A 10058-nucleotide genomic window follows, 5' to 3' on the forward strand; every position below is an offset into this window, starting at 1 on the left:
CAAAAAATTGACCGCGGACTAAAATCCAAGCATCTTACAAAATATTTTAAACACTTCCAGCACTCACAGACTTGTCACCTCTTTTTAGCCAGTCTATTAAACAAAGATAAAACACCTGCGTTCTGACAATTCCTACTTTAGGCTGTGCAAGTGATTGTGTATCTCTCTCTATCCCACTGAATTTAAGAATTACGGGGCCGTACCCAAATAAATTTTTGGACCGTTTTTGTATTATTTTCGTCGTGTTTTTAAAGAGATCTTTACGGATGGGTCTATCGCCTTTAAAATACTTGTTGGATGGGTCTATCAGCTTTAATAGTTGGGAGGGGGGGCCATGTGAGGTTATTATTTGATGTGTTTTGCCGGTTATGCTTTTTACACGTTTATGAAAGTAAAGAATTTAGAATTTGGCCTGTATTCCTGTAAATTTTTTGCAGTTTTTACTGTGAGGAACAGTGTTTTTTTATTTGTGTTTGTGGATTTGTTTTGGTATTATACCTAAAGACCTTAAAATGTTTCGACCCTGGAATAGGCAGGAAAATTTGGCAAATGAAGAGGAAAGTGTTTGTGCGGGCTTATGGAGACCGTGGGTGTATAAGAAAGACAATAACATTTGTGATAAAAACAATAAGAGTGATCTGGGCAGTGATTTAGACTTACATAGTTCTGATAGTTCATTTTCTAGTATTGAGGAAGCAAAAAGAAGTAGAAGCTCCAGAGGAAATCAAGCAGTTTTAAAAGAACAAATTTATTTAAATATCTATAACAATCTAAGGAATGATACTCAGTTCACAAATGATTGTAGTGCTTTGCAAAAAATAGCGTTTTTAACAGGCGTTCCCTATAGTACAATATGCCTGTAAAAAAAAGGATTAAAGACAGAATAAAAAGGAAAGATGCAGGACAATCAAAGGGACTTGACATGGATATTGCCAAATTACTAAGGAAAGGTGTGTATTCTAAATACAAAAACAATGAGGTTCTGACCATAGAGACACCTTATCGGCAAGGGACAAACATTTCTCAGTCTCAACCTTGCGGAGATACCTGATAAAACTTGGATTTAAACTTAAGATGGTTAACAAAAGAGCTGCTGTAATGGAATTGTCAGTGGCGTATAGAATATTTGAGGAAAATTAAAAAAATTTGGGAGGAAGAAAGATCCATATATTATTTAGCCGAAACATGATATGATACATTTATGATTGATGTATGATTTCCATTCTCTGGGAAAAAAGTCCCCTTTTTGCCATAGTAAGAAAACCATATTTTTATTAATAAAACAAGTTTAAAATTTTGTTTTTTACAGCTTACTGCCCCTGTTGTCCTTCAGTGATACAATAAAGACTGCTTCTTCCACCATTCTCTGGGAAAAACCCTTTTTTGCTATGGTAAGAAAAACACGGTTTTTAATAAGAAAACAAATCTAAAATTTTGTTTTTTACAGCTTACTACCCCTGTTGTCCTTCAGCAACACAATGAAGACTGTTTCTTCCTCCATTCTCTGGAAAAAAGTCCCTTTTTTGCCATAGTAAGAAAATTCTAGTTTTATTAATTAAACAAGTTTAAAGTTTTGTTTTTTTCAGCTTACTGCCCCTGTTTGTCCTTCAGCGACACAATAAAGTATATATAATGTAATGCTTTAGAATCCATATGCTGATGTGCGAGATGAAGTTGGAATCCATGGCGGCAACAGAGAAACTGTTTCCTTCCTTAATGGAAGAAACTGCTAAAGAACAATGGCAAAAAAACAGAATTAACAAAATTTGTATTAACTTTTTGGGCCAGATTCAAAAGAGTGGTTAAATTTATAAAAGTATTTAGTATCCTCACTGTAGTTTTAGGATCCAGTATACTTAAAATGTAGTGTTTTGTATAAGATTTTTAGTTTTTAGTATAAGCATTTATTTTTGTTAATTTTGTCTCCTAATATGCATAATAACTAAATATGAGGCAAACAAATTAATAAATACGTTCAAGATGTAAAGTGTGTTTTTTTTTATAAGTAAAACTTGTGTCTTTTAAAGGCATAAAGTATAGACAGCCACATGATTTTTAATGTAAAAGTTTATTTAAAAAAATATACTTCCAATTTTCTGACTACATAATTACTTTTTATCAAAAGAAGTTGGTACTAAATATCGAGATGGGGGGTTTTCATGAGTATATTATAATAATAATATATCATAATATGTATTAATTAAAAAAAACTAGAATTACAAAATTATTTGTTTATAAAATTTAACTTTTAAGAAATTTCAATATGCCTCCACCCTTAAGTATATCACTTATCACTTGACCACCACATAAATGACACCGTGTTGTATGTTCAAAAAAAATAATAAAAACATAATTGGCAGCATCATCCCATATCTTAAAAAAATATCCAACACGGCCGCGTAACCGGAGATTCCAGCGTCGTTGAAAACCTGACTCAAAGAAGCCAAAAGCCAAGTCCACACAGCTAAAATAAATCGTTCCTAGATATGACGCTTCGCGGCAGCACCACACGGTGCACGAAACTGAACGGCAATCCGATAGTCGACCGGGTACACTTTTTAACACAGGATTGCGTATCTTCCCAAATATTCAATCAACGCCATAACCGTATGTTATTAATATTTATGTCATCGTAATTATTTATATCTCTTGAAGGATTATCTTTTCGATTTGTCTGAAAGCAGACACAAACAAATCTTGGTCTAGTTAAATTTTAAGTGGTTTTTTACACTCCATACATCTTTATTTGTGGCCTTTAGGGATGGCAGTTCATGGAATTCCCATTGTCTAAAGGAATCTGAATAAATCTGTTTGAATTGATTTGTTCTAGTAAATGTAACTTATATGGATCACTAAGATGTATATGTTTTACTTTTAATTCAATTTTTTGAATATCTATAGTAGCTCTACTGGTACCGCTACTTTTATAACAATTATTATCATTGCGAGCTCCTACTAAAGGAAATTTATGTTTTCCCATAACAATTTTACGATAATCATGAAAGATACTAAATAAATGTCCTAATGGGATTCGAAGACTAAAGGTTTTGTCTTTTTCATTGTAAGCAGGAATATCATTAGATTTTAGACAGGAAATCCATCCGCCTCCTCCTATAGAAACACATTCATCTGGCGAATAGCATAATAGCCCTTTAATTGTTGACACGATACCCGGTTCTCTCACCTTTTCCACTTCTTTTCCATTTAGTTCATATGATAAGGTTTCAAATAAATAAGCTCCTCCGTTATTGCTTAAAAAGCACTCTCCTTTTGGAATTTCCCCTTCATCTTTTGGGTTAAACGCACATTCCAAGTATAAGTGTCCACTGGAAAAGTCTATAAGAAATCTTGCTGATTAACGATTATTTCTATCTCATCGTTATATCCAAATGATTGCGTTTGTGTATAATACGTATGTTCTTGTTCTTTGACAATGTTTTCGTCGAAAACAGCCTTAGTAAATATATTAATTTTATCGGACATTATATCCCAATTGTTTTAAAACAGAGATACTTTTTTTAGACAATTTATTTTGATGTTTTTTATTACTAGTAGTATGCGAGTCTTGTTGTTGCTGTTGTTGTGTTTCATTAAACGATTTATAATCGACTGATGACTTTTTCATTATGCTCTCTAATTTATTGCTTTTATTTGGCTCCTTATCCGTCAACACTAACTTATTATTATCAAAGTCATCATATCTAATAATTAAGCCCATCTTGTTTAATTTCCAATCAAACAACTATTTCTTCGTTTTGAAAGTTCACTAGCTCTCCGTTTTGATCTGTTACCTCAACGGATATATTGTCAATGACATGTTTTTTATTAATCGGTAAATATATAGGGTTATGTGGAACAATATTTATAGCATAACGTGGATCAACAGTTGGGGCAAACTCGAATAATGTGTGGGCTGGTCTATTACCATAATAACACCCCGAAACGATATTACAATTTATTCGTATTGTCACTACTCTTATTATATTAACAGGTATATCGGATATATGGTTTTTTAATTTTGGTAATACCTTCTTTGAGAATCCTAATAGCCTTCACACTGACTTATCATCAGTAAAGTCCAGGTCAAAGATACTCTGCACTTCACATTTTAAGGTATTATTATTAGGTTTAATAGATAAAACTCGATTTTTCTCTTCTTGCGTACAAATACTTGATGAGCACAGTGTTAATCTTAGGTAATCTTCTATATCGCTTATTTCATATGCTCCAGTCGGAATTTCGATAACTTGATCATTACTAGCTGTTAAGATTTTAAATTGGTTATTCACATTTTCTTCAATATTTGGTATACTGTTATAGGTATGAAAACCTATTAGAGATATTGAGTAATTATAATTGGCATTAAGTTGAATTGGTGGAAAGAAGTCAGCACTTAAGATGCTACTATGACCTTTCAACGTGATGGTCTGAGACATGACTAAATAAAACACCTTTTTTTCTTTGATATTTATATAACTAAATTTTCTTAAACATTATTATATAAATATTTTAAGCATAAATGTCCACAATTAAATAAACTATAGTTTTGATAACAGTTATGATTATAAATAATGTTACATTCGTTTCTTCGTGTTAAATAATCGACTAATTCTATAGGTAGCTTAAGATTGCCAAAGCTATCGAAATAGCAAATGTCTTTATCTTTCTTTATGTATGCTACCCAATGACTTCCAACTCCTTTTTGGGAATCCAAATTAACTATACCGCATTCAAATTTAAAAGGTCCACGTTCTGGAAGACTATCTCGCATATATACACCTCGAAATCCTTTAATTTGTAAATTATTTGCCGCTTTTTCCAAATCGAAATTGGTCAGAGGTCTCTTAGGTAGCTTTATTGGAAGTTTTTTGACTGCTTGTTTAAGTATAAACCAAGCCCCTTTCTATATTTGCTTAAATAAAGTCCTGCTCCTTTTTTTCCCAAAGCTATAGCTTCCATTCTTTGGTTATGCCTTTCGGTCTCTTCAAGTTTTTTTCTAGCAGCCTTCATGTCATTAAGGCCGTCGTCCCACCAAAGATACACGACAGCGACGCCACATCTTCGCGATGTCGCCAGCGTGTATCTTTCGTGTCGAACCCATGTTTTAAAATCATTTTGTCCCCACCAACGCTGCGCCGAAGACACATCCAAATGCGTGTCGCCTTCGTGTTGCCAGGAGACTGGACGTGTCAGTTGCGAAGCAACATTCAAGCTGTGTGTGTTGGCGTTTTTTTTTCATTTATCGAAGTTCTGTTTTTTTGTTTATTATGGCACAACGAAATGCTGAACTGGATTTTAATGGATGTCTGTGCAGCTTCTTAGCAGCAACAAACATTTTTTTTTTTAATTTTTCTCAATAAAAGTATGCACCCACTATTTTCTTGTCTTTGCCTTTTTATTTTTTTTTCTATTCCGCAAATACCAATACATTGCAACCACATCCTCGTCTTCACTCGATGACATTTTGAACTAAACTGAACAACTTAACGTAGGAAACACGAAACGCGTATCTTTGGTGGAGCAACTGCATGTCGTCTGAATGTGTCCAGGCGAAATCGTATCGCCTTCGCGTCGCCGTCGCGTATCTTTGGTGGGACGACGGCCTAACTGTCTTCGCAACAGCAGATATTCCTCCTGTTAGACTGCCTATTGCACTCAATCCGGCAAGAATAGGTATGAGAGGTAAGATTCCTCCTTTTTTAGGAACAGGAAGGACTCTTGGTAAATTGATTTTCTTTTTACCACCAACTCGTTTTATTATTGAACGTGCTTGATTTACAAGAGAGCCGATTCCTGTTTTTAACGATAAATCATGATTCTTTGATTCTTTCATCAAAGGAAGTAATAAAGCTTTTCTAAAATTTAAATTTTTTGATTTTCTTTTAAAATTTTTGTTTTTCGATTTTCGTGATTTTTTGTCACTTTGCATCATTTTTTATTCCTAACCCCATTTTCCGCTTCATTTTCATAGCATTAGTTACGAACCAACTCGATCATTTTTCTTTCATAGATGAATCAGGAGCTTTTACTCTCAGGCCTTATATTCTAAGGCTTGGTCAGCTTTATGTCTAGCTTCTAATGAATTATAATTTGCGTAAGCTATATCGTGTTCCCTGCAAGCGTTATCCAACTTATTAATTCCCTTTTCTCCTCTAACCAATCTTTCTGTTAATTTCGTGCCAGGTCCACAAAATTGATACCTATAGTAGTATATTATAAAAGTATAAAAAGAAAAAATATTAATATTTTTAAAATTATATCCTACCCAGGTATGGGAAGCTCTATTGGTAAGCGATTTATAAGATTATTAAGTGATCCTCCTTCTTTCACGGTCAACATTGATCTGATATAAAATACTATATATTATATATATATATATACATTTTCTAAGCAGTTTATTAGAGATCATAGAAACATGAAGATTGTTCCACAACCATGTGCATTACCCGTCAAAAATCAAGATTTAGAAGATATGAGTAAAATTAGGAAACATGGTCCGTTATTACCCAATACTGTTAGAGCTCTTATAGTAGGACCAAGCAATTGTGGAAAAAGTAATGTTCTTCTGAGTTTAATCTTCGAGCCAAATGGATTACGATTTGAAAATATTTACGTATTCTCCAAAACTCTATATCAACCTAAATATGAATTATTGCGTAATGTTATGAAAGAAGTGAAAGGAATTGGATATTTTAACTTTGAACAAAGCGATGATATAATCAGTCCTTCGGATGCTAAAAAAAATTCTATTATAATATTTGATGACATAGCATGAGATAAGCAAGATAAAATTTAATCTTATTTTTCTATGGGACGTCATAGAAATATCGATTCATTCTATTTATGTCAGACTTATACACGTATTTATACATATTTATAATGAGCACGTTAATACTGATATGGAGTTTGACATGTTTAAAAAAATAAGCTCAAAATGTTGGAAAGAAAAATATGGATTTTTGGTCATTGTTTAAGATGACGATATTAAAAAAGGGAGATATCGCAAAGAATTTGATAAATTCATTTTATTTTAAATAACTTTTTTCTCTGTTTATTATACTCTCTCTAGCTCTTGAAATTACTAAGCAGCAGATTTTCTCATTATAAACATATAACAGCCAAAGTCGTAATGAAAAAAAGTCAGATATATTTCTAAAGTTAAGGTGATAACAAGTAAACAGAATAAATACAAAAGGTTTTAACATCCATGATGATGCTGTCTAATAAAAAGAAACATATTAAACGTAAAATTATTAAAGCCGCAGAGAATGTTATATAATATATAATATATCCGCAGAGAATGTAATAAAAGTTATTAAAATCACAGGAACAAAGTGAAACTGCCCAGTTTGATACTCTGTTTAAACCTATTTCCAATCCACTGAAAAATATTCAAGAGAATATTTCGTACATAAAAGATACTACTGTAAAAAATAAAATACCTGAACCAGTGATGGAATCGAGTAAAGTAAAATTAAAAAAAAAGAAAACCTCAAAAATATCGAATTTTTCAAACCATCAAGAAAAGAAATCCATTGCTAGAACAAAAAAGCGAAGAAAATAATTTTAGTGTAGACGAAGAACATCAGCCAGTATAGAAAGGTCTAATGATGATGATGATGAGACATGGTCTGAAGCGTACTCGGAAGAGCCTCAACAACAAAATCAACTACAACATGTCAGGAAGTCTGAACTTTTTTCGCATTATTCTGATATACCCAAATTATATATTCAGGAATTGCTTGAAGGTAAAAAAGGCATATATGATACTACGTATGGGCCAAAGTTTATTAAAGGAAGTAAAAATGAATGGCAATTAGGAAATAAAAGTATGAAAATTCATTCTACAGGAGACCTGGAAATAGACAATACATTATTTAAATCAACTATAGGATTGTATGAATTATTATCTAAACTCAAGCCACAAAATTATACGACAACAGACTTTGCAAACTATAAAAAAATAATTTTAATATCAAACATCGCTTTTCGCGATTTTGATAAAACCAAACAGATTTCGGGAAATAAATCATGGAAATATAAAAATATAATTAAACCAATTTTTGAAAAATTACCAAAAGAGAAAATAGGAGGTAACATAAATGTATATAATAGAAAACCTATGGAATATATTTATTGGGATAATCCAAATGAATTGGTTGAACGTTTAGCGTTGTTATACGCCTCATCAAGTGCAGGAAATAACTATTCCCATTTAAATGAGATAAGAGCGATAGAAGATGAACTGCGAGAGACAAATATTATATATTAATCAAGTTTATATAAGTAAATAGATCATTTCAAATATGTCTGTTGATAAGTTTGGACGTACAACGTATGAAGGTACAAGTAAGAAATTTCGTTTAGATTTTTCGCAGCTACAACATCAGCAGCTTGCTTATACAAAAGATGGGGATTTTGATTTACAAAATCGAAGGTTATGTAACGCTAAAGATCCAGAAAATTCACAGGATTGCGTAACTAAAAAATATATAGATGACATAAATAACACGATAGAGGCAAAAAATAATGTTTATTACTTTATACAAATTGCACAAATATTAATATAAAATTATAAAATTTTGTTTTTTTCTTTTTCTACTTATCGATTTTTATTTTAATGTGACCTACAGTATATCCCCCTTAATAGTTTTCTAGGGGAGCTGATTTAAAATAGAATATTGGTTGATAATTTATGTCTGTCATTAAAAGGGGCTCCAAACATAAAATATCTTTAAAATTAATCATTGTATCGATCTCCTCCTTTATTTGCTTCATTTCTTGTTGGTAAAAATTATAAAGGCCTGTATCATTATTATAATAAATACTTCTTGTTATACCAACAAAAAAAATTTTTGTAGTCATTTTCAATGAGCAAAAACTTTATCTGACACAAAAAATATAAAAAAGAGTCTGGATCTTTTTTAAAGCAAATATATGAGTCTAGTTTATAATTAAACCCATGAAAAAATACCCATAAAAGATATAGATGCCATATAATATTGATTTTTAACTTTGTCTCTTAATTGTTGAGAAATTATGCTCTCAGTAAACTTTTCAAAATTATCGGATTTTACGATATTGTTATAAAGGCTAGCATCTGTTGAGTTAAGTGCCATAAAAAACTGATGTTTTGTCAAGCAAAATAATAGACGAAGGGTCCTGTTTACTTCCCAATCTTAATTTCAAGAATCCCGACAGGAGACAAGAAGATAATTGTCTGGCAAAGAAATTGTTTTAAGATCGTCAATTAGTTCATAAGTGTTTTTAATGCTAAATTTACTAGAAAACGACAATACATTTTTTAAGCAATCTTTTAGCCAAATAGCTAAATAATAGGCAGCTGAGTTTATAAAACTAACAACTGGTCTAATTGGAAAGTTATAGCAATACACAAAACTGTCTTATAAAAAGCCATGGTTTAAAAATCCAGTGACAAATGATAAAGTATGGGTTTTCTGGGATGCTTGCCATATGAATTAATTAGTCAGAAACACATTAGGGGCTAAGCACATTCTCATTGATGGAAATGGACACTTTATTAAATGGGACTTCATAAAAAAATTATATGAGTTACAATTTAATGACTTACCCGCAGGAACAAAATTAACTAAAAAACATATTAATTTTGAAAATAATGAAATGAGTGTAAAATTGGCTGTGCAAATCCTTAGTGAAAAGGTTTTTAATGCTTTTAGATTTTTCAAAGAATTAGATTTAGTTGAATTTAAAAAATGTATGCCAACTGCAAAATTCTGCTATATTTTTAACAACATTTTTGACTTACTTAATTGTAAAAATAAATTTTCAAAAAAAAACAAATATAACATTTGTATTGAAAGTACCACAATTAATTTTCTGAGAGAAAGTGCCATAGAGTTTGAAAATTATATTGTAGGGCTAAAAAAAAATTATGGTGTCTCACTTCTGAAAAGTGAACGCAAAATTGGATTTTTGGGTCTAATAATTTGCCTAAGAAATAGTTTTGAACTTTATCAAAAACTTAATGAACTTGGTCAAAACTATTTACTCACATTCAAATTAAGTCAAGATCATTT

The 10058-nt window shown here is 31.3% G+C and overlaps 1 long non-coding RNA gene across 1 annotated transcript; it reads left to right on the forward strand.

Moving 5' to 3' along the window:
• The first annotated feature begins 852 nt into the window (after window positions 1-852).
• On the forward strand, window positions 853-1843 carry LOC126749329 (uncharacterized). The gene is made up of 3 exons (XR_007665017.1): window positions 853-1391; window positions 1448-1531; window positions 1587-1843. It is a non-coding gene; the product is annotated as an uncharacterized LOC126749329 (long non-coding RNA).
• Window positions 1844-10058: the final 8215 nt, after the last annotated feature.

This window comes from Anthonomus grandis, chromosome 24, assembly GCF_022605725.1.
Source record: "Anthonomus grandis grandis chromosome 24, icAntGran1.3, whole genome shotgun sequence".
Lineage (NCBI taxonomy): Eukaryota > Metazoa > Arthropoda > Insecta > Coleoptera > Curculionidae > Anthonomus > Anthonomus grandis.